Source organism: Spodoptera frugiperda, chromosome 28 (assembly GCF_023101765.2).
Source record: "Spodoptera frugiperda isolate SF20-4 chromosome 28, AGI-APGP_CSIRO_Sfru_2.0, whole genome shotgun sequence".
NCBI classification, from domain to species: domain Eukaryota; kingdom Metazoa; phylum Arthropoda; class Insecta; order Lepidoptera; family Noctuidae; genus Spodoptera; species Spodoptera frugiperda.
This window is the reverse complement of record NC_064239.1, coordinates 13,583,906-13,608,835: the sequence shown is the minus strand read 5'-3', so window position 1 is coordinate 13,608,835 and position 24,930 is coordinate 13,583,906. Positions and strand designations below refer to the sequence as shown.

The window sequence follows — 24,930 nt, the reverse complement described above, 5'->3', positions numbered from 1 at the left end:
AAGTTCTGAAATGTTAATGTTTTTTTTGTTAGGAGATCAGTTACAGGGTCATAGAACAAACAAGGTTTATTTTGCAATATAGTAGCAATACTCTGTGTCAACAGAAACTAATTTATAAACGTTACGATTTTAGCCAATTAAGTCGGTGACCATTAACAAGAGATATATAGTGCCTATCATTTCTATAATTACTACGACGCCGTTGTGTTACTAAAATATCGAATCTAAATACCTAATATTAAAAACTACAAATATTACTAACACTGTTATTTTTTGTACTTAAAAAATGCTTCTACTGTTTTCTGTGAAGCTTAGGATATTCTACATGGCCATGATAAGCAAATGCCGAAAACAGAAAACAAATTAGTCTAGAATAGAAAACGGGAATTATACGACGTTGACATGAGCTTTGACATAATTTATTGAATGTCTGTATCAATTCTACATATTGGTTTTTCTATTAGACCAGTGGCTCTGTCATAGCACTAATCAAATAAATAGTTCTTAGGGTAAGCAAATACAGGTTTTGAAACCGTAAAATCTTGCAATGTCTCATTACTACACAACTCTACCGTATAATATTAGGCGCTATATAAATACTTATAAGTTTAAAATAAAAATAACAACAATTAAGACATCATCGCCATATTTCTTAAACAAAGGCCCAGTGCTACAAAGGAACTGTCGCTGGACAAAAAATGTCAGTAGGTAATAAATCAATGGCATTCGCGTCGCATCACTGCACGTCGCGTGCACTCCTGAGTTTCTACATTGTAGATTGATATAGTATCTGGTAAAACACAGGTTGTCTGTCTTAATTAAAAATCATTAACTCTAAGAAAAGGAGGATCCTCCGACCAGGCGAGGTGATCGTGTCTGGCAGGCTATCTACCCAACTGTTGTTCTTTGGGATTTTCTATCGATGTCTATTCGTATGTAAACTTCATATATGTGCGATGTAGGATTTATGACATCTACATTCGTTGATTTGCTCGTCGATCGTCTATGTACAACTTCTGTCATCTGTCACTTGCCATGTGTCTCACACTATATTTTCCTCTACAACACCCATAAAAATGTACACAACTTAAATTAATCCCTTATGCATCAGACGCTCATAACAAACTAATTAAACCAATCCAGTTACAATGTAACAACTAAACCCCCTCCATCATCGGCAGTAAACAAAAAGGTCCTAAACATTGATTACCTAAAACATCGGAATCGATTACAGCTCCGATTACCAACGGAACGAGATATTCGCAATCTGCGCGGGCGCAGCCCGTAAATCTCGCACGTAATGAACGTCGCCGCGTGTGATCACTAACTTATTTTGTCGCGCGATTTGTTGCCGCCAGGCACGACATCGCGCGACTGTGGAATAACCTTTATTCTGTTTTACTGTTACAGGAAAACACCACAGTAATTTAAACTCTACACTCCCAAACATAGAGATTAAACTCGGTATGTTACAGATCCATGTCAAATGAGTAATTGCGTTCGAATATCGTATGGGGTGTGAATTGATTACGTTGAATGTTTTATTAAAATGCATTTGATGTGTATATTTTTGTTGTTTCGAATCGATAACGAGTTTAATTGGAAAATTATGCGCTGCATGTAAAAATGTTGCTACCGTTTGTCTAAAGTGTAATAGCGCTGCAATATTTTATTGAAATTGTTATTTTTGTCGTTGTTTGTAGTGGTAGAGCTGAATATAAGGATTGATCAAGAACTTACATTGGGTTAAATGCGGCGAATATTACAACATCCACCCCTGCCTACCCATCGAAACAAGCTGGGGTGATGTTAAAAGTAGGTGAGTAGTGAATGTATGAATACACAAATTCATAAGTTAAGAAAAATATGACAGCGAGTATTTATAATGTTTCTTCAAGTAGCCCTTGTCTTTACAAGACGAGTCACACATAATTTATGCAAACAGTTAAAATAAATTAAAGCACATTATTATTTAAATAACACACAAATAAAAAGGTCATAAAACAGACAAAAACTTAGTGTACCACATCGCCATGAATCACGTAAGTTTGTAATATGTATGTGTCAGGAACAATGCGCGCGTCCAAACGCTGCCCGGACTGCGCTCCACCACATATTTGGTTTTAGACAACACCTAACCGTATTAACTTAGTATTGACATTCAAATCAGTAGCTCAGCTCATTTATTTTGAATTCCTAACGTGTTAGGGACAAAAGTGAAACAATATGGGTTGGAGCAACAGTAAGTCTGCTCAACAGTGGCGCCGTGGAAGCGCGCGCCATCTGTCAAAATTACCCGCCATATTTATTAGGCAGAGACAATGCGCGACGCGAGGCGCGACACTTTGAATATGGAATTGCTTTTTCTTTTTCCACGTGAAAGTTTTGTTCACGCGCTGGTAGCGTCCTGCGAGTGACGCAACACTTGAATAATGCGCGCGACAGACAGGGCCAACGACGTTTTGAATAGACTTTCAAACTTCCACATAGATGACAAATAACTCGAGACAATCATTTAAAAATGTAATATTATTATGCAGGAACTTGCCCTACATTGTGAAAGTAACTCATAGTTGCCCTTTATAGAACAGTAATGAGGAGATTAAAGATCCAGGTGCTAAAACTACATGTGTACATTGTAGAACAAGTTGGAACAACAATTAAAATATGAGCGCGCGTCGTCGTTCTAAAAGCTTTGCAGTAAAGATACAACTTTATGATCATAATTCCAATCCATATCTTGACTGGACTCACCTTTCATAAATAACGCGACATAATACGTACACTAACAGAGTAGAAACAATATGTTTTTCTTTCATAACAAGACCAGCATGAAAATCAACCTACTTATGACGAACTTCACGCAAACAATGGCGGCCACAGCAACAAATAACATGAAATATTTAACAAAATACATCAAAATTAACAAGTTATAACTTGTAGTTTATTTTCCTCGAGCGTATTGTCTTGTCTTACAAAAATGTATGTCAAATATGTAAGTTTCAGAGTACACTTCGGACAATTTTCTCACAGTCCAGTGTTCCGATGTTGACAACGAGAGATCATATTTTAAAGTCATAGAGAACAAAGAACGATCTCGTCTGTCCTTTGTTACATTTGGAAACAATTGGCGCGTAATTTGTGAAATGCAAAATACTTTGAAGCTAGATTTTTTCAAAAATAAATACAGTTGGTACCTACTGTATTTTAAGTACTTGAATTTCACATCTGTTTTAAGTTTTTTATGCCTACTACCTACCTATTAAGAAAGAGCCATTGGCAAAGTGATTACAAGGATGACTGCCTAGTGTAGAATCTAGCGTTCTATCTCAATAGACCACTCTTCTATACCTACATAATAGAATCACCTACAAAACAAATGTCAAAATCAAAATAAATACCACATACATAAACAAGTCATCGATACTTATTATAGCCAAATGATTACAATAAAACATTTTAAATCTATAATCCCACAATCACCAATTCTCAAGAATGCTCCTGCGCTTCCAATGACCACGATCTAAGGAAAAAAATATTAATATGTCATTGTTTATGACAAGCAACGGTTCCCTACCGTCATCTGCCTAGCTACCGTGAATATCTCTCCATCAACAAACATACTCCATGACACCAGCTCTAGACTCTATGGTCTATCACTAGCGACATCTATCCGTCATCCCGATAACCATCGCCCATCGATTCATCATAAATACAACGTTTTTGGGAACCACTATACAATGTGCGGTTGAAAACACAAATGACAATGGAAATTCAGCCCTATTGCATGGTATTAAGGTAATCAATAAGATTAATGATTGATAGTGTTAAGTTGTTTCTAGGCGATCACACGATGTGTTAATTTTATTTTTATTTCCATACGTAGGTATGCGTCATTCTAGTGGTTTTGTTTTTATTGATAGACGGACTTAGTGCAAGCTGTTATCTTTAGTCCCTTTTCGCGTGACTAACTTGTGAATCATATTTTATTCAAATGACAACAAAAATACACGTAACTTCAGTATGTGGAATACAAATCGCTACAAATAATTAAATTGTGAATCTCCAATTATATTTGCAGCAATGTACACCTCTGCCTACCCCTTCCGGGATAAAAGGCGTGACGTTATTGTCCTCCAATTAGAAAAAATCTAACTACATAATTAGATTTTTTATAACATTTATGTAAGTAATACAATGAATAAACATCAGTACTTAATATGCTACTTCAACTGCTTCGACAACTATTGGGATACTCATTATACTTGACTATCTTCACTCACTGAGGGGATACTCGTATACTTAATATCTCACTAAACTAAACTGTCATTACACACCAGAACATCAAAATTTCAATAGAAGAAGCAAATGAGATGTCTCTACGTACGAAGATGTATATATATATGTATGTATCTCGTAGCCCGTAGCTCCCGGCCGTAGCCAACGCGCAGCGCCCCGAAACTAGGTCACGCGCGCCTCCTGAAACGAACCCCGATATAGAGCCTCCCTTCAGCAGACCGTGTGGCCTAATGGATAAGGCGTCGGACTTCGGATCCGAAGATTGCAGGTTCGAGTCCTGTCACGGTCGATTCATTTTTTTGGTTTGATGTAATATTACTTTTTATAAATGTTTTTGGTTTTGTTTTGGGTATTTGCGCGTTTCCTGTTAAGATATACTAAAGAACTAACTTTAGATACGAAACTTACATGTTTTGTATTTGCATAATGATTTACTTTATTTCATACTTATTTACTGATAACTAAACATTATGATTGCTATTTTTTTAAGTTATTATAAAGTGAGAGAAAAATTTACCGAACATCAGTTTTACCTGGTTTAAAATGGTAAAAAAGGTAAGTTGACAATTTCGACGAAATACAAATAACAAATACTGGCGTAGTTAGCATTCACAGCACGAAACAATCATAATTCTTATGTAAATATGTACTTATAGATTTATGTAAATGATTACAGAAACATTCTCGTAATAAGCCACTTTTGTGCCACACAAAACAACATTTCATACACAAAAAATGTAAAAAATAATTCGGAATAACACAAAAATATTGATAAACAGAGAGATTAGCTCTAGCCGGGAAGCGAATCGACGACCGATCCATCAAGCCGCCACGAAAATATTTATATTCTGAAATAACGGACGCGGCTTCCGTCCGTTTATCACGACATATCTCCTAAACGCTATGTTAATAACACGCTATTGTTAATATTAAAGTATTTGGGCCAAATTCCACAGATTAAAAAAACGTAAGATTGATGCAGACCTGCGTAGGATATGACGTATGTACTGTTGTTGTAATGCTGTTGTGTAAAACAAAATGTAGTTCTTTGCTCCTGAATTTTTAATAAATTGTGGTCAACACAAGTATGAAAGTATGCAATTATAATCGCTAAAAGCATGAAATCACTGTAGGTACCCTTTATTATAGACAGACGCAAGCATTATGATGATTAAAAATAAATAAATATACATTAAAATTAAAACAAAAACTAAATTCGAATATAAGTTCAAATTGTTTTTTTTTTCGAGGATGAAAGTCATCCAACGTCTTCTCCCGCCTTGAACGAGGCGAGAAGGAGTGGCAGACTATTACTGACTAAAAACCCCGTTCCTACTCCTGCTTTTCGAGCCGGAGCCCCGGTAAACCCGCTAGATAGGCCGCAGCTCAAGTTTATATTAGTTTATATTAGTTAGTGGTTTTAGGAATGTGGCCCACTTTATTGTTGTGGCTTCTCGTTGTCTGTGAATCCATCAAAGGGAATAATAGAAGATTCCTAGAAAGAGCGAAATATTGACAAGTTACCAACAGTTGTAAGATCACCACACGATTATACATCCACATGCTATATAGTTCTCAAATCGATCAGTCCTGCCTACCCTCGTCAGGTTTTTTAATAGCGTCACACGCGTGACATGCGCCGGCGCAACCGCGCGGAAAACTGACTGACGGTCAGATTTGATGTGGACTTTTTGGAAATATTTAAATAAAAACAAAATATTTTCTTGTTTTTTGTTGTGGTGGGAGTTGACGCTATATAGTTTAAAGTTTAAACAATAGTTAATAAAATAATTACATTTTGTGATTTGTTTTGTGACGTTTCATAACAAAAATATTCTCTTTCATTAAGAAAGTGTAAGATAATATTTGGAAACAATAACAAGTTATAATTATTCACACGCTTTGTACTTCCATAGCAAAACTATCAGAAACTCTTCATGTATAGCAGCATACCCAACAAACTTCAATGTCTTATGTTTCACTAATAGAATACTTTGACTTTGATAATGTATTAAATTGTTGTTAACAAACTTGAAATAATCTACTAAGTAACTGAAACATCCAGTATAAATAAAATTGAATTTATGTGTTCCTGTCCGTACTTTCAGGATATGTAAACTTTACTTTACTTAACTTACTATTACCGAAACATTCCCTTGATATTCCTACAAACAACATCCCTATTTTTAAGTCCTTTACCGGCTCGTAAGTCTATAAAACCACAGAGAAATAGTTAAAGTAATAATGATCAAAGTCCCCGTCAAAGGAAGATAATGTAAGCAAGTAAACATGCGCGCGAGCACTTCCTGTAACGATTTAATTACACCTGTTACACGTAAACAACGGTTTCCGGTCGCGCCGACACTTTTTATGATTTTCATCACAATATTATCAACAAATGAAGAATTTGAATTATACCTACGTTTACAGTTTGCAATGTGGTTGGTATTGTAAACAGTAATAATATATTTGTGTTTTGTTGTTTATGTGAATGTATGGAAAATGTGTGATTTCAAATCCATCTTCACACTTCCCACAATATCATTCTATATTACGAAAGTTTGTTTGTTTATCAATCACGCTGAAATTGCTGAATGGATTTTAATAAAATAAGGTATACAGACAGGGTATGAGCCGACTTAAATGAAAGGATGCTATACATCCCAGGTGAAACGTGGAAAACGAGCGCAGCCGGTAGCAGAGGCTTGTTGTAACGTAAGTTTTTAAAAAAGTTTTTCACATAGTGCTTACACGAATCTCTGAATAACTAGATTGACTAGAAACATCTGAGCATTTTGTTAAGAGGTTCTTTGCGTTTGATCGTCGCCATGTAGTAGTCGCAAAAAGTGTAAAATTGTACTTAGTAACTATTCAAACTAAAACCAGAAACAATATGGTTGCTCCCAATAACTAATCATATTACGTAACCAATACGATCAAATGCTAACCAAATACTAACCGGATTGCAGCGTCGCGGTCTACTACAAAAATAAAGATATAAGTCCGGAGACTATTTCGCAAACGGATTACATAAATAATTACATAAATATATTTAATTATACAGAACCACATGAAACAGGCGATGAGCTGGACTTTATGGCGTCCAATAGGATACATATAGTACATATAGTGTGATGTTCACATAGACCACAGAGCACTAATCATATTCTGAGGTGGGAACATACTTACGTTACGCTTTGCCAAGTGAAGCACGTCACATGGAGTTTGTATGGTTGAGAATCTCATGAAATTTCACATACATGAGATTGGAATTTTGATCTGATTCCAAGTCTTTTTGATTTACCATTTTGATGATATCTTTTTTAGCACATTGAACTAACCGATGTGTTTTTCTGTGAAAGCTGAGCAGAAGGTAACTAATGATCTAGCAAGTCCCAAGAACAAATTCCAGTCTTTTCCCTGTTAGCCGTTTAATGTATTGCTTCTAGAAAGCTGAAAGCTTTTCACCCAGCATAAGCTAACAGTGCTGCACCCGAACATTTGATTGGGTATCTGCGCCCGCGCATCCGGCCTCAAACGTCCCTTTGATCGCTGGAAACATTCATCATTACACGCTGAAATCCTCCACTGTATTGACAGATTTACGACTGAAAACCGTGTGCATTTGAAAAAATATCCATTCCAATACATTATTATGATTTTTTGGTTTCGATAAACAATTTTTGTTTATGATTAATGTGATATCAAAAGTAACTTTGATGGTCTGATATCGGTTGCAGTGTCTGCTCCGTGTTTGATGTAAATAGTGGGCCCATGATGATGTTACCAGCTCGCAGCATGATATGATAATATTTGTTGGTACTCGTGTTTGTACAGATGGCGTATTGGTGTTTTATTGGATATTTACTTGACGAGATGAAAGCAACTGAAGGTTTTATGAACAGACTCATCGTGATAATAAAACAAGTACAAATATGAAACAAAGCCAAGGTACCAAGGAGACTTCCGCGTCCCCGGAGTGCCCAAGCTGCCTGCTTATGCTAATGAGTCCTGCAAGGTTTCAGCCTGCAGCAGGCAGCGCTGCGTGTCACCAATATTGAATTAATTCCAATCAAACCTTACAACCGAACGCTAACTGGATTAGGACGCGTACGATATTATAACTGTGGTCATCACACACGTGACTCATTCGGGAGTATATCATGCATATATGTGTATGGATTCAAGAAATACTAGAAAGTATAGATATAATACTGTTTGTCCAAAAATGATCTTATTATCCTAGTTGTTGCTTTCCAGCAGCTTAAGCATTACGTTACGTTTGTGCATCTCCTTAATGTAAGGAAACTTTCTACTAAACAGGAGTGGACCTAAATTAAATAATATAGCTGCAGTCAAGTATATGTATGTGGTTCATCGAAGTTAAATCCAATGAAACTGTTTACAGATGATCCCGCACTGAAAGACAACGCATCATTAAGGAACCTTAAGAGAAAAGTGATAAACAATGACTGACTCAAGCAAATTACTCATTTGTTATGAACATTATGATTCATAAACGTGCAAGCAAGTAAAATGAAAAGAAACGATACGAAGAGAATCACTCGACACTCGACAACGAGCCAATGAGAAACAGTACAATGCCAACATTACTAGGAACTCCACCAACCATAAAGCATAGTCTTAAATCAAAAAATAAAAAGCTTGTGTTCTGTGCTCGGTCGATACGTAATGATAAATGTGAGGCAACAGTTCACAGTTCATCGCGGCGATGGGCTCGCTCCGCCGTGATGTGCTCGCCGCAAATATGAAAATATACAAACAGTTCGTAAATAACGCGAGGGCACTTCAAAGTAAAGTGCGTGGAGCCGACCTGCTGCAAGCCAGAGACGGCAGCGACCCAGGCTGGGCAAGAACTGCTCTAGATAGACGTATAGATGAAATATTAAATGGAAAATGTAGGGTAGTTTCTTATCCAGATATATTAGATGCTGTTATAAAAACTGTAGTAGGAGATGGATGTCATGCATAGTTCTTAGTTAACGGCTATTTAGATTTTAAAGATGGAAACTTGATCAATGTTCATGAGTCACAATTAAAAGAAGAGAAACATTGTTGCCAGCTTCAGGTATCATTCAATTGCATCTACCAAGAAGACAATGCTTTGTAGATTCCTATAGATGAAGCAATCCTAGTCTCTCTCCCAAAAAACTAGTTCAAAATACATGAATAATGATTCCTCTCCCACTTGTAACTCGGACTGCCGCTAACATAGGAGCAGAGCGGTGTTGTTTACACACAATATCGCTCATTGGGCCAAACCGAACGAATGCTGTAATAAACACCAACCTCCTAACGCCAACACCCACTGACAAATGTTGGAAGCCAACGTTTGTAGCGAGGGTAAAGCTATTCTGTTGCTTTTTTCTTTAATGCATTCTGATTAATGTCGTGCTTACAATTATTTGAAAGCAATAAGCAATACGTACTGTGAGGAAGTCGGTTAAAAATGAAGTCAACGATGTTGCATTGCATGCAGGATTGTTAGATTTTTGCAGTTGTTGAGAAAAGCACGAACACAAGCCACAAACCACTAAAGACTTAAAACGTAACCTTCATCCATACTAAACACCAGTGGATACTAAGTTAAACAATGTTATCTCCAGTTCCATCTCATCATCTCACCCCACCAGAACATTGGGCCAACGTCTCGGCCAATGTTGGATGTTGGCGGACACGAGTGGGTTTGTTTAATAGCAAACACAGGCCCGCCGCCCGCGTAAACATCGGCCACATCAAAGCGATCGGGAGCATGCGCACGCGCAACTACTTGATCGTTTTACACATGTTTCAGGAGCGAGAAATTCATTGTAGATATTTCTTCTTTGTATTTTCAAGAATCTTTTTACACCATAAAACGCCATGCTTGTTTCTGTTAGCTTTGTTGTGTCTGCAATTCTATTCTTTTATTATCAAAAACGTTTACAACATCGAACATTTCGCAGTATCTGTTCGGAGATTTATCGTCTAACAAACAAGCTATTAATATTATTTGACATTATCCCAAAACTAAATGAGTCTATTAACCGTGATGTATATCGGCAACACGACATCTCTCGTGTCCGTTGAATCATAATTATAATTCGATATGACGTAATCACCTCGATCAAAAGCGAAACGATCAAGAGCATCCACGCGCACTCCCGCGCACATCGGCGGATTGATCAAAACCGCTTTGATCTCACAGATCACGCGCCCTTTACTTATATTACTTACATTTTTACTAACATCGAAACGTATGATAATGCCTCCGTCTATTTTAACATCAACTTTATCTTCATCGACACAAGATTCAAAATCATTATTGTTTAAGTAAAACCTAATACTGTTTAGAATAAACTAATTTTCTGGGAACTTATTTCTAAACGAGCTTAACTCATGACTTCATGCCTATGGAAAATCAACTCTCAGAATTCAAAATAAGGTGTAATATCGTGTGGGTGTTTTCGGTGAGTTATGGCATGTGGTGGATGTGGAAGGTCCGTGTGATGTGTCAAAACGGTGATGAGTAGCAGGCGCGCGGTGTAAACACATGCACGTGGTGGTCCCCTCTCGATTACCTAGAACCACTCGGATTGACCTGGAAACTCATTATTTGACACAGATCACGATCACAGCGGCTGAGAATAAATGAGCAAGCCGACGACTGATGAAGGACAAGGTTCCTATAAAGATAACAGGAAGTGCTGATTTTGAAGAATGGGCCACGGGAAGCTGGGACTTTGATTCGAAGACTTCGGAGAATAGGAGCCAACTCGAAGAAGTAGAAAAGATTCGAACAATTTTCGTTGTTGTAGACAAACACACAAATAAATGAGTTCAAGGTATAGTATTTCTTGACTATTACAAAATGAAATATCAACTGTTTTCTCTTGAGTAGCATAGTATAAACTATTTACCCGGTTGCACTCCTCTGTGTTATTAATTTCATAATAATAACAAATTTTCGAGAGTTTAAAACACAGTGAGTTCTTCGAACGACTAAAGTTAGACAATATGCATCTAGCTCTCTTCCCATGACTCAATATCCGCTAGATCGGTGGATGTAAACAATAAAAGCCACCACCCACAAAGTTCAAAAACCCCAGCTCCCATAATTAACGATGTCCTTACCCAGGAACCGAACCGCCACGCGTGCGGTCCGGTGTAGTCTTACTTGTTACCAGCGACCCACTTGAGGTAATTAGGACAATTACACTAATTTCCTTGTTAACTATCTTGGAGGAAATGTTTATAAACTGTGTAGGTGAGCTCGGGAACTGGGGGGGAGCATTTCGTGGGTACAGGGGATACATTATCTTTCATTAAAAACGTGGTTAAATACGGCTCCTTTAATATTCTAGTCTAGAAATACTTTCTAATCTAGAAATATTCTTCTCCGTTAAAATCTACGCTTTGGAACGAGCAAATAGCTTCACTAGAGGACTGACCGACAGACAGACACCTTTTTAATATTATAATATTTGCTGTGACATACAAAAGTGCCTTACCGGTCTATTTGAAATAAATAATGTTGAATTTGACATTGATTTTGAATAAGGTGGTTGGGCGTCCAATTTTACAAAAATGTAAAACATTGTTTCCTTGTATACGACCTACTTTAATGAGGTAGAGTACAAACCGATGTATTAAAATAATTACATTAATTCGAGTAGTTTTGGGAAACAGAAAAGCGAATGAATAGAAACACATACAAACACGAAATAATAACAACAGACACAAAATAAGTAGAAATCAAGTAAATTGTAGACAAACACCCCGCATCATAACATCAAATGGCCCACTATTATAATTGTACAGAAATGTTACTAAACTGGGAATCGAGCCACCATTTGCTCATATTTCGATGATTTCAATAACATTTTTCGTATTAATAGATTTTATTATGTTAGGGATGGTACACGCTGATTCAGATTTTGTAGTTTCTATTATTAGTTTTACATAATTGTGAGTATTCTAAGTGCTATATTTTTGTAATAACTATTGTGAAACATACTAAATTAACTAAAAATTTCAGGTTTAATTTCAGTTACAGAAACTTGCGCGTCTGCGCAGGCTTCTCATGATGAAAAGTCCTTTTGTGAATCGAAACTAGTAGAGTTTTTCTCCATGAATGTATGTGAGTAAACCGTGATTTTTAGTTAATGTGAGTGCTATTATTACTACAACAGGATTTCCAGCACAATGCACATCGACAATACTATTAATAAACATTAATCATTAACGCAATATTTTGCTAACAATTTTCTTAAAGGATATCTTAAGAATTATCTTAGGTGTAAAATATCCTTAATCTCAACAATTCCTCATGGCCAGCCCTTGGTCACACTTGAAGAGTAACAATAAACAGTTCTTCCACATTCTTGTAAAGTGTATGCGGGAGGGCAGAGGTCGGAGGGACATAAATACTAATTCTCTTATTGTATGAATCAACGTCCCACTAATAGTTTCTAATAGATACAATATTGGTACATTCTTGTTACAATTCCGAGGGTTTTGGAATCATATTTCTGTAAAGATGGGGGTTAATGTGAGTGGAGAATTTGGAATTTTGTGGTGGTTTGGAAATGTATCGTATTTTGTAGCTGTGAGGTTCAATGTGAGGTTTAGATACAGTCGACATCTAGACTAGACAATAACTTAGTACAAAAGTTTTCGAATCCATGTCTACTGGTAGTCAGTTTGACTGCAACAAACTAGTGGCAGGAGATATTATAGTGCGCAATTATCGATGTTAATGTTAATCTCATGTCCTTCATCTTCAAAATCCAATGAAATGCCAATTCAACACCAAAAGATAGAGCTCTGGAGAAAGACGTAGGCTTGTTAGGAAAAACTAGCATCTTTTATACCATATGATCTAATGAGAACTCTACCACACTCTCATAAACAACCACCAGACGCAATCAAATGTAAATAAGTACACAATTAATAAATTAAGATGATATCATTGAAGCAACAAAATGAAATACATACTTTAATAAAGCAATCTTCTCTTTGAAGACTATTGACAACATTCATTGAATCCAAACGTTACATACATGTCCGTCACAATAGGCCCTTAAACTTCAAAACCGAAAGAACTTTATTCAACAATCCTACAAATCTATCCATCACATCTATCAAACAATTTCCCAAACAGCATCAAGACACAAAACAAACAAGGAGTTGTCTCATACGGGCGCATTGCGGGCCAATTGGTGGACAATGCTGCCGGTCCCTCCAACGCGCACAATACCCGCCATTGTCCACTAATTGTATTAACGCGATTAAGCTATTGTATGACAACTGTGCTTCGTATCGACTCGCTATATATTTGTGTGTCCATTCGTTACCACTTCCCGTCACAATGTTGTGGATGCCAATGATCAGAGCTTGGAATATTCCCAGGTTATATTCTCATGTGCTTAAATTGTATGTATTGTTGGTCAGTCATTTCATTAATTTAATTGGCAAACAATAAACCTGTGTTGCATTCGACTCGGCATCCGAACGTCAAGAGGAATTGTGTTTCTCATCGGGGAGGAACGATAACGATGCATGGATGGTTAAAAATATACAAATAGAGTAGTCGTTTCAAATGTACAGCAATAATATTTTAAGAATATCTGTGAGAAGAAAGGAAAATACAACGAAATAAACATGGAATTGTCGTCATTAAATAGTCGTCGGAAAGCATCTTCTACAAAGACAAGTTTTCCAGTCTCCAGATCCAGATAGGATTTCCATTCTTACAATCAATAAGTTTAGCGCCTGTTTCACCACCTTCATATAAGTGCCCGATAAACTTATGTGACAGATAGTGCATATAAATTAAATTCTTAATTCAAAGTTATCTGATACATAGCGGTTATCCAGACATTGTAAAACAAATCCTAAGACTTGAAAACCCTTCTACAAAATACTGCTTCAATACTTCACTACTAGACACAGTATAGATATTGGAACAGACTATAAAAGTGATACAATTAATATTGATTTATGTGTTAAACATTAGCGTGATTGTTATTAATTGACGGACAGACGGACAGACGGCACTCGGTGACCCGCGGTATATAACCATTTAGCTGAAATACCGTGACTGTTGACCTTAAGCAGTAAAGGGGTAACTAGAACGTGTGGTGCAAGATGTAAGAGGCACGCTGGTAATAAATGTGTGGACAATCAATCTTTGAACAAGTTTTGATGAAATTGATTATATCAACCAGTGACCACATTGACTACTATGAAATAGCTACTGATCACATCATGTATTTTACCGGAGCTGTGGACTGCTTAATGGGACTCCTACTGGAAAAGCAGGAACGGGGGTCTGACATCCCCTGGCTTCGTCGAAAGTGGGAGAAGCCATTGGATCATCTTCCCCCTCAAAAATATCATGAATCTTTAACAGAATAAAAACTAAGACACAACTATATCTTTCTGTGCGTACTACGAACACAAGTGTTCTGTTCTGACAAAACAAACGTGCACTTAGGAATAAAAACGAGAACTTTTAATCCCTCAGATATTATTTATACACTAATAGCTGACATATATCAGTGTCTAATAAATTTATAAAACACCTTAGTATCCTAAGTTAAATTCTGCCCCATCGTCATCATCGCTCGCATCTCCTCACTTGTACCACAAGCTAAGTTAGTGGTATAATGGTGTTTGTAACCCGCGCTTTAAAGCGATCCGTTCCACCGACACCGCATGACGAGTGACGCCGGGTTACACACTAGTCGTAAATAACATATAACTACGTGTGATTACACTCATTTAATTTTATTAATTTTAAAGCTTCATTTCGTGCCCTCTTTGTGATGAATCAAACTATACAATCACATGAGATATTTTATTTTTAACTAAGTAGAATTTTTAGCTATTTTACAAAAAATATAATAGAAATGAACGTTTGATTTTTTGACTGCGACTGCTGGGCAAGAGGTCTCGGGTTCGATTCCCGGGACGCGCAAAGTATTGCTAAGCAGTTGTAACACGGAGTCTGGAAAGCCCGGTATATGGCAATAGACTCACCTCTTATTACATGTGACTTAAAACACAAATGGAGAAAAGTGGGTGTACACTGCAGTGGCATTACGTGCGGTAATGTACACCTGTGCCAACCTCTTCGACGATAAAAGGCGTTACGAATGAACTTATCTACTTTCTTTCTACCCCTTTAATTTATTATGAATTGGAAATTATAAACTACATAGACGATGCTATTTGCCACAGGTAATGCTTTTTACCATAGGTGATGCTATTTGCAATAGGTGATGCTATTTGCCATAATTTCTAACGTTAAACTACCAAGAAGAAGGAAAAGTCCATCTTCTTCTTATAATAGCAAAAATATTTTCCTAAATCAAATGCTGGAGCATTCCTTTTCCACAGTCGTATTTGTGTTCTCACAAAATATTTAAACCGTTTATAACGAGTTTACACTCCATGCGAGCGTGGAGGGGTGCTGGGGATGACGGTGCGTGGTGACAGTGATGGTGGTAATGGTGGTAATGGTGGTAATGGTGGTAATGGCGGTAATGGCCGCCAAACGGATGGCGTGGCCACTGGTGGCGAGTTATTATAATTGCTGACTGACTGAGCAACATGCGGGCGGCTGCCGGTCAGCACTGAGGTGCACAACATTTTACATTTGGAATAAATATGATAGTTGTAATGTAAAGTATGAATTGTTTGTACCTTTTGAAAAATAAAATGTGTCAACCAAATAAAAAAACTGTCTGTCTGATGTCGATACACTATAATATGGACATCAGACTTTAATTTTCTTTCTTTTCCATGTTGATTTGTAAAACAATTGTTTAGCTGCATTACAACTAGTCAAAATAATAGAAGCACCAAAATATTCACTTCTGACAAAAATATAAACCAAATATTAACATAAAATCCACTTTTCATCTAGAGAACTGAGGGCTGAAGGCGCTCTTACCACGTATTGAAAAGTTCCCCACAGTTGCCGAGCCCTGGTGTCGCCAACTTTCCACGGAGGGCACTAATCGCTATGAGTGCTTTTTGAAATCATTCAATTATGAATATTGACCAACAAAGAAATTCTCGTGCGCACTCATTTACTTAGTGGGGAGATGCGAGTCACACGTTGCGTAACTTGATAGAAATGATTAAGTGAAATAACTACTTCGTTAGTTTTGTTTACTGGTTACCGTTACTAATCCCTGGCTTTCCGATCGTATTGTTACTGGCATACAATTATTTTAGAGCTCCTTAATTATCTAAAGTCAGGTTAACATAATCAGGTTAACATAATCAGTATAAACTCATAAACATTGTTTTTTAAGGTGTTATGAGTAGATATATTTTTCGAACTCACCAATATATTGAAATCAATTAACAATGCTAGTACAAAGCTATCAATAAATAATTACTACAGTAATCATTCAAGGACTTACTATCTATTTTATATTTATAGAATTGGGTACATTATGGTAGAGCATTATTTAAACAAAAATAGAAAAAATCCTTATGCTTAGGAGAAATTTTCTTACTCTGTTTTCCAACATTGTCCAAAAGACTGTTGATGAACCGAACGAAATATGTAAGATTCATAGCAATTGCAGTTCCATTGTCTCTGCCCACCCCCATGTATGAATCTATGTATAGTGTATAACAAAGTACTCTGTAAAAGGATTTCTATATCATATTTTATAAATTCATGCGCAATGAATGTGCCTAGACAGACAGACAGGCAGACGCGTGGCGCGTAGATTGGCCGGAGCATCGAGCAATAACAATCAGGCCGGCTAGAGGTCCAATTACAAGAGTTAACCTCTGCGCAGGGGTCACAATGTAATTTAATAAGCGGTGGCTGTGTCAGTGTGGGAGCATCTTACAGTCTAGATACTTATCGTGATTTAGACCTCGTTCTTGTAATTACCTATATGATATTGAATGCTCCTGTTATGGTTCTATAGTGGTAGACTGTAAGAGTGACGACTAAATCTATTATTTTGCCAGCATAAAACACTAGAATAGGGCTTAATGGGTTTTGAAGTACCACATCAATAAACTCTATTAGTTGGAAAACCAGTGATCAAACACAAAAAGCTAGGTATACTAGACAATTTCATTTTATGTATTTCTATAACATTTACAAAATGTCGTATACGCGAAGCAATATCTCTGCTTCTATCTTGTTATACCCACCATTTCTATCTCTTGACTGGGTTCCAGTTACACAATTTTTACATAATAAATAAAAAAAAATAAAAAAGCCATTTATTCTACTACCATTAAAGATGTTAACATTACATTTTACTATAATATTACATTTAAAAATTATCATATTTGTAATCTGACTTTACAATTAAAATTATTTATTTAAGATTATATTAGGATTTTAGATTATTAACAAAAATGACTAAGTAGTAGTCGCCTCCTCGGCGTAGGCCTCCCCCGTCTTTTTCCAATACTGTCTGTTTCTAGCTTTAGTCATCCAAGTAGGTCCTTGTCTCTCCAGAAATATATCTGCCCAGCGCTTTCTCTGACGTCCTCGTGATCTTTTGCAGTCTCTGGGAATCCACTCCGTTATCTTTTTAGTCCATTTATTGTTCGACATTCGACATATGTGCCCCGCCCAATTCCATTTCAATGACCGTATTCTTGCTGTGACATCTGTAACCTTGGTAATTTTTCTAATATCCTGGTTTGTTTTCCTGTCTGATAGCCGTATCCCTAACATGCTTCTTTCCATTTTTCGTTGACATATTGCAAGCATTTCTTCCTCAGACCTCCTTAACGACCAACACTGACATGCATACGTCAAGCAGGGTAGGACTGCTATATCAAAGAGCTTGCTTTTTATTCTGATATTGACTGATTTATTTTTCATAATTTCTTTTAAGCCCCAGTATTTTTTCCAAGCTATAGCAATCCTGCGACGTACTTCTTCCTCAGTGTGGTGGTCAAAAGAGACGGATTGACCCAGGTAAATATATTCCTTGATGTATTCAATGTGCTGACCTTCGATAATAACTGGATTGTTCTCTTGACTATTTGAGATTATTTTAGTTTTGGAGAAATTTATAGACAATCCCACATTTTGACTTTCCTGTGCTAAATCACTAAGCATGTTGGTCAAGTCTGTTTCGTTTTCGGCGAAAACAGCAATGTCGTCGGCGAAACGAAGATGGCTTAGGTATTCTCCATTTATTCTCAATCCTTTTTTTGACCAATCAAAACACAATTTTTACATAACATACAATAAAAGACGAACAACCATAACAATACCTCATCGTATATAACAATAAGACAAGTATCTACATAACAACCCATCTCCTAAACTCCTCACTGTAGCCAGGAGCTGATGTATCACAAATTGCTCGACTTAACCTCATCGCAGGGGTCACAATATAATTTAATAATGCTCTGTATGACTGTGTGTCACGTCGTGTGGGCTGAGGGAATCATTGCTGTAATTGTAATGAGATGCTCGTCCTAATTACTGGACCAATGGAGGGTGGATACATTGTCATGAGGGTGGCATTTCTGTGTATTTGTTGGTGTTAAAATTATAGTGAGTTGTTTTTAATTTTACAATCGGTGAAGGAAAACATTGTAAGGAAACATGAGCTTATAATATCTGATTATAAGTTTGAAATCGCATTGAGCAAGCGTGTTGATTGTTGCTCAAACCTTCTCTTTGCGAGAAGAGGTCTTTGATCAGCAGTACTTATTGACTGTTAATGTGATAATGTTTTCATTAGTTATTAGAGATTTTGAGATATGATTTATTAGTGCTGAGTAGTGCCCGCTAACTCAGCGGAGCGTGTGAAAACAAATAGACAATTCAATTGAACTTAATCTGAAATAAAACAATTATAGAATTAGTGCAAAATAAAAGCGAAAGCCCAACTTTCACCCTCGATCGGTACAATCGAAATTGCTGGCGTATTTTTTGCAAAACGTTTTTACTAAATTCGTAAACGAAAACTAAATAGCGTATATTTACCCACCCAGACGGTAATTACACAAAATAGATGTACGTAAACGTAAAATATCACATTACCTACCTTTTGTACCGAGTACAAATATTTGAGTAATACCAGTAATACGATATCGCGTACGATACGATAATTACCGCAAACAATGTCACTATCAGATGGTCTATTCAAGCGGCAAAGCTTCATCGTTAATGGTCTAGCAGTTTCGGAGGTAAAAACGATTGGCGCGACACACGAATTCCGGATTGTGTAAAAAATATGTTGTATTTACTATTTTGTTTGGTGTTTTTTGCATTGACGACTGTCTCGTTTGTCGAATGATTGCACAATACTGTTGATCTTGAAATCTCAGATCTAAACCTTGGACTACAACCGAAAGATTATAAGTATGTTTTGAACATTTTCAGTAAGAAACACAAATTAGAATTATCCTATTTTAGTTATTACTTTTTTCGGTTTCGCTTGAATATGTGTCTTACTAATATTGTAAATGCGAAAGTTTGTATGTTTGTGTGTACTCAATCAAAACGGCACGAACAAAACTGCGGAAGGGAGCGGGATGAAATATGGTGATGGTTATAGTCTGAAATGACACGTATGCTATCTTTTTATCATACGGACCGCGCTTATACAAACTAGTTGAGACTTAAAACAAAACAAAACGAAACACCGCGGTTAAGAAACTTTGCGTTAAGTTATTGCTTAAATATACTTAACTAATGCATTTACATTTGATTATTATTATTATTTTTTTTAATAATATAATTTTTTTTTATTTAATTAGGATTTAATTTTGTTTATTTTGATTTATAATTTAATTTTTTTATGATGGTGTGATTTTCATTGTGATTTTTATGTTATGTTCAACGTAATTGTTTTACTCCTGATTGATTTCGCTAGCAATATTTAGTCTGATCATGACATTTGTTTGTAATATGTTATGATTTATGCAAATTTGTCCGTTGATTATTATATATTTTTTTTAATTTAATTTAAGATTAAGATTCTTTATTCATAATTGTTTATTATAATGTAATGTTAATTATTATTTATATGTCATATTATTATTCAATGTAATTTTGTTAGATTCAATTTCAATCTTAATTTTTGACAGCGATTTCATTGCATTGTGTCCTTGATTATTGTTATTCGTTGATGTTTACATTGTCTTAAGTTTTGTCTTATTGGTATTTAAGTCAATTAACAGATATATATTGCATGCTGTGCTTACCTGTAAGGGATTGAGGCACTAAATTTGTATTCCTTATACTGTCAGCAAAATTTGTATCGGTGTACTCAATTGTTGGTGAGCCAAATAAATAAAATAAAAAATAAAAAATAAAATGCAATACTCTTTAAATGATCGCTTTGTTCTAGTCTAAAGTTAACGGTAGAACTATAGAACAATGTATTGTTATTTAATTACGGTTTAGAAGAGAAATCGATTAACAATCACTTCTATAATGAGTCGGTAGAAATCGCTACTTGTTTTTTTTTCTTGTCTGTGATCTATTTGATTTGGTAATGATAATCTATGAAGTATAAGTGTATGATCACTGTTTTGTAAGAGATATGTAAGTGTATGAAACTTGATCTACATCAAATTATTTTTATTGTATACCTGACCCGGTAAAGGAGCAAGTTTCACGAGTTCATGGCAATCGCCGCCGCACATGGATACCCGAAACAGCTGTGGCGTGGTTAGGAGTTTAAGGGTTGTTAAGAAATCAGGGATTGGTAAGATCGGAAATTACCCAATTGGATCTCCGAACAGCCTAGCGGGTTACCGGCGCTCATTGGATAATTTCTCTCCTCAAAAAAACCCAACACTATAGGTAACTATGTATCTCTTGTAGCTTTACAATAAACTAGACATTTCCTCATTCCTCCTAATGCAGCCTGTATGTAAAACATACACACACACTCACACACACACACACACACACAGGTACCCTGGCCTCTTGTTAGCAAACTGTACAGTTTACAGTTTATTTTCAGGCGGCCAGTCTACAACACTTCTTAGAACTAACTATTAAAACTCCGCGTTGTTTGAATGACGTCTCAATCCCATGCGCCCGCGCACAGGTGCCGCGCCGAGCTTAGGGTGGGTGCGCATGAGTGCCTACGTGAGATAATAGCTAGCTTTAATGTAATTATAATTTGTGAAATTGTAATACAGTGTCAGCACACAATATTTTTACAATTTTTTTAAAAGTTTAAATGTTGAAAATAAATCGAATCATTTTGACATATTGAGAAATTTTGATTTATTATAAAAACAACATAAATAATTGCTAACATTTTTTATAACACTTCGAATTCAGAAAAGTCCTTTTGCTTAATCATGACTTAACAATCACCTATTCCAGCACATAGCACTCACTAGCTCTACATTTAAACACTATAGAACCTCAATACATGTGCCGTCTCATCTCCTTTACAAACAGCCAGACAAACCCAATGACTCACTCGACCAACAAAAGCGAAGACACTTTGTAACACAGCACAGAATAAAACTAAACTTAATTCCAAAGCAAAGAGTTGTCGTATCTACAAATAGATCAGTAAATGCCTAATCTATGACAATACACACAGCTATCTTCTTTCGCTACCCACCTTAACCGCGGCAATATCGTTTGATCTCGGCAATTGTTCCGTTTGATGTTGCCGCCGTTACTGGTTCATGTTAACTGTTACAAATATTACTGTACGTGTCCGATGTTGGTACATTCGTAGGAAACTTGTTGGAAAATTCTCGAAAATATCGACCGAAAAGAAAAATAAAAAACGCTTTAAACTTTTAAAAATGTTTTTGTTATGTTATACCAGAATCTTTGAATTTTGTAATGTTTCGCTTCGGCTTCCGCATCTCTGACTCACCTACACTTCCTCTGTTATTGTTATTTGGCTATATGTAACATTAACATTTGGTTGAGAGGGGAAACATCAGTACAATAAATTATTTCTGTAACTTCTTTATGTGATTACGTTAACAATGATTAAGAAACTTCTGTTTCTTTGGTTATATTGTACACACATAACTATTAACTAGTGAATCAGTCCATGTATGTATGTTAAAGAATACTGTCACTTAATACACTGAAGCTTAAAGTGGCGATTAAAGCTAAAGTTGTTATCGTAGCTTAACAAAACTATAAATACATAATGTAAGCGCCGAAGGGGAGCAATTAAGCAAGCTGTTGCCCAAACAAAAGTTTCAGGTTTGTATTAGAAAATCGCAGACACGAAAACAAAACTAGACCGAACTAAATAGTAGCGCTAGTAGAGATTGCAATATAAAACAAAACCAATTACTCATTGCCCAAGTTATCCTATACAAATCAGAAAAAGCAATCTCTCTTCTCAAAATACACAAACAAATACTGAAAACTAGAACTGAAGAAGTTCTGAGAACGAATGAAAAAAACGATAATTTGTTATGAAACACTGGGAAGAGTTCATAACCAGTTTGTTTGGTAAACAGCGAGTGATTGTGGGGATCACATTAGAGGTGGACCGCTTGATCTACACACGAGGGAATATGAAAGGCAAGAACTTCAAAAAGTTGTGTAGTCTACGGAGGCGCGACTGTAAACAATCGTCACTTCTGTTAGCTTTGCTTAGTGGATTGCCGCTAATTGCTTCAGCTAAAGTAGTGGACGTGATTACAACAGCGGCCATAGCAAGCGTAGAGAAATAATTTGTTGTAATACATTTTTCTACTACACTACAGTATAAGGAAAATTATCATTTAACGCGTCGAAAGACATCGCGATAACTCAATTATGTACTGAAGAAGGGATCAATCTTTTGATTCAAGGAAATTATGCAGGTTTTCCGGTTCATTCCACCAGATACGAGGGCTGCACTAAATGTATCGGGATATGGATATTCCGTTCCCGATACTTTTAGTGCTGTGTGCTATTCCTGACATATAAAAATATTTGTATGTGATAACTCCTTGGTTTTAGAAAATCGAATACTTACTATTTGTTTATTCAAAAAAATATTCTCGGTCTTGTGTCTGTTTAATCGTTGAGAAAATGGAATTGATTCGAGAAAACTCAAGAGCGATGATTTATTATGACTTTCGAAGTGGTTTAACACAAAAACAGTGTGTTGAAGCCTCATTCAAAACCACAGTTTAGGCGACACTAAAAAAATTGGTTTGTGTTTTATGATAATTCGCATTACTTATGCATTATTTGATCTTGGATCGAATCGATCGCAATGAGTAATTATATTAGTATAATAATAACTAACAATCATAATAGCTTGACATCTTTTGAAATAGTTTCCCTAAACATATGAATGCATTGTGGATTTAAAAAGCATCTCCAAAATGGAGACGTTATAAAATTGACTGAACAAATATTAGAGCAGTACAATATATTCTTCCATTCATAAAACTAACCATAGTAGAGATTATTACGACCATTTGAAAAGAGCAAAGCGATTATCCAAAAATCGATTCATACACCCCAAATATTCGGACACATGAATGAAACACGACAATCACAATAATTACAAGTTTTTGTCGAAATATTCATAAAATCATACACAAATCCTATTTCGGGGACACAATTTGGCAAGAATAACATCCGTTTGAAAGGGTACAGAGAATCTTAAATATTAGCAATGTGTGCAAAACACGTAGTTTGAATAAATATAATGTGTATAAACAATTTCTTCAAAAGACTTGCAAATATGAAAATATCCGGATTGTGCCGGCGATTGTCCGAATAAACCCTTTTTTACAAGATTAGCCGTTGACAATGCAGTGACGGGATCGAACCATACAATGTTCGAATCCATGACTGTTCTGTCATGACAATTTATGTCATGTGCTGTCAAATTGGGCTTAAACACCGTGCGTAGTTATAATCGAAAAGAAAGTTGAAAACGTATGCACAGGTGGAAGTGAGAGATTATTGTTGTCATTAATTGAGCCTTTGTATAACCTTATTTGAACTTTAAGTCTCTGGCAATATGGAAATCGTCAGTTTTTCATACCCAAACTGTCATCTTTTTTACTCGACAAAAACGCCCCGTATTTAGAGCTCATTTCCCGAAACCGTAGCACACGAAGACGTTACCATATTTAACTAGAGATTAACACTACCATTTTGGCGGGAAGTCGTCAGTTACCGAACACAGTGGAACCGAACGCGCCGCATAAAACAGCATAAAACGGGTTAATCTCCGGCCAGTAATCCTGTAACATATGTATGTGTCGTTGCGTTTTGACGTAGATTTACAATTATTTACAAGAAATACTCGCTGCACGCCGGTTGTGTGCGCTCACGATAATCCGCGGATTAACTCGCGTCTTGTTTATGGTGCGCTGTCACCCGCCTAATTGTCTGTGGTCGGGAAAAAGCGCGGGAACGATGGGACAAAATGGCGACCGTGATTTATTTGGGGTTGATGGTTTTCACAATATTTCTAGAGCAAGATGTTTTGTGTCGAATGAGAGATGGACCGTGCGGCCGGATTATATCGGGTTCGAGTTACTGTTTTTGTTGGCAGCGTTTAGCGCGTCTTCAACTGGTGCATGGGTATCTGATTTGCTGCTCGCAGCCAGCAGAATGGCTGTCGGTGTGTCGTCTGTCGACACAATATATTAGTCATTGTCTTGTCGCGT

At 36.3% G+C, this 24,930-nt stretch overlaps 1 protein-coding gene and 1 non-coding gene across 2 annotated transcripts in view; both read left to right on the top strand.

The window, feature by feature from the left end:
• LOC118265271 (3-oxoacyl-[acyl-carrier-protein] reductase FabG) overlaps positions 1-24,930 on the top strand; it is a 247,171-nt gene that overhangs the window by 135,147 nt on the left and 87,094 nt on the right. The gene's annotated exons all lie outside the window — the stretch shown is intronic.
• Positions 4,516-4,588, top strand: Trnar-ucg (transfer RNA arginine (anticodon UCG)). The gene has a single exon. It is a non-coding gene; the product is annotated as a tRNA-Arg (tRNA).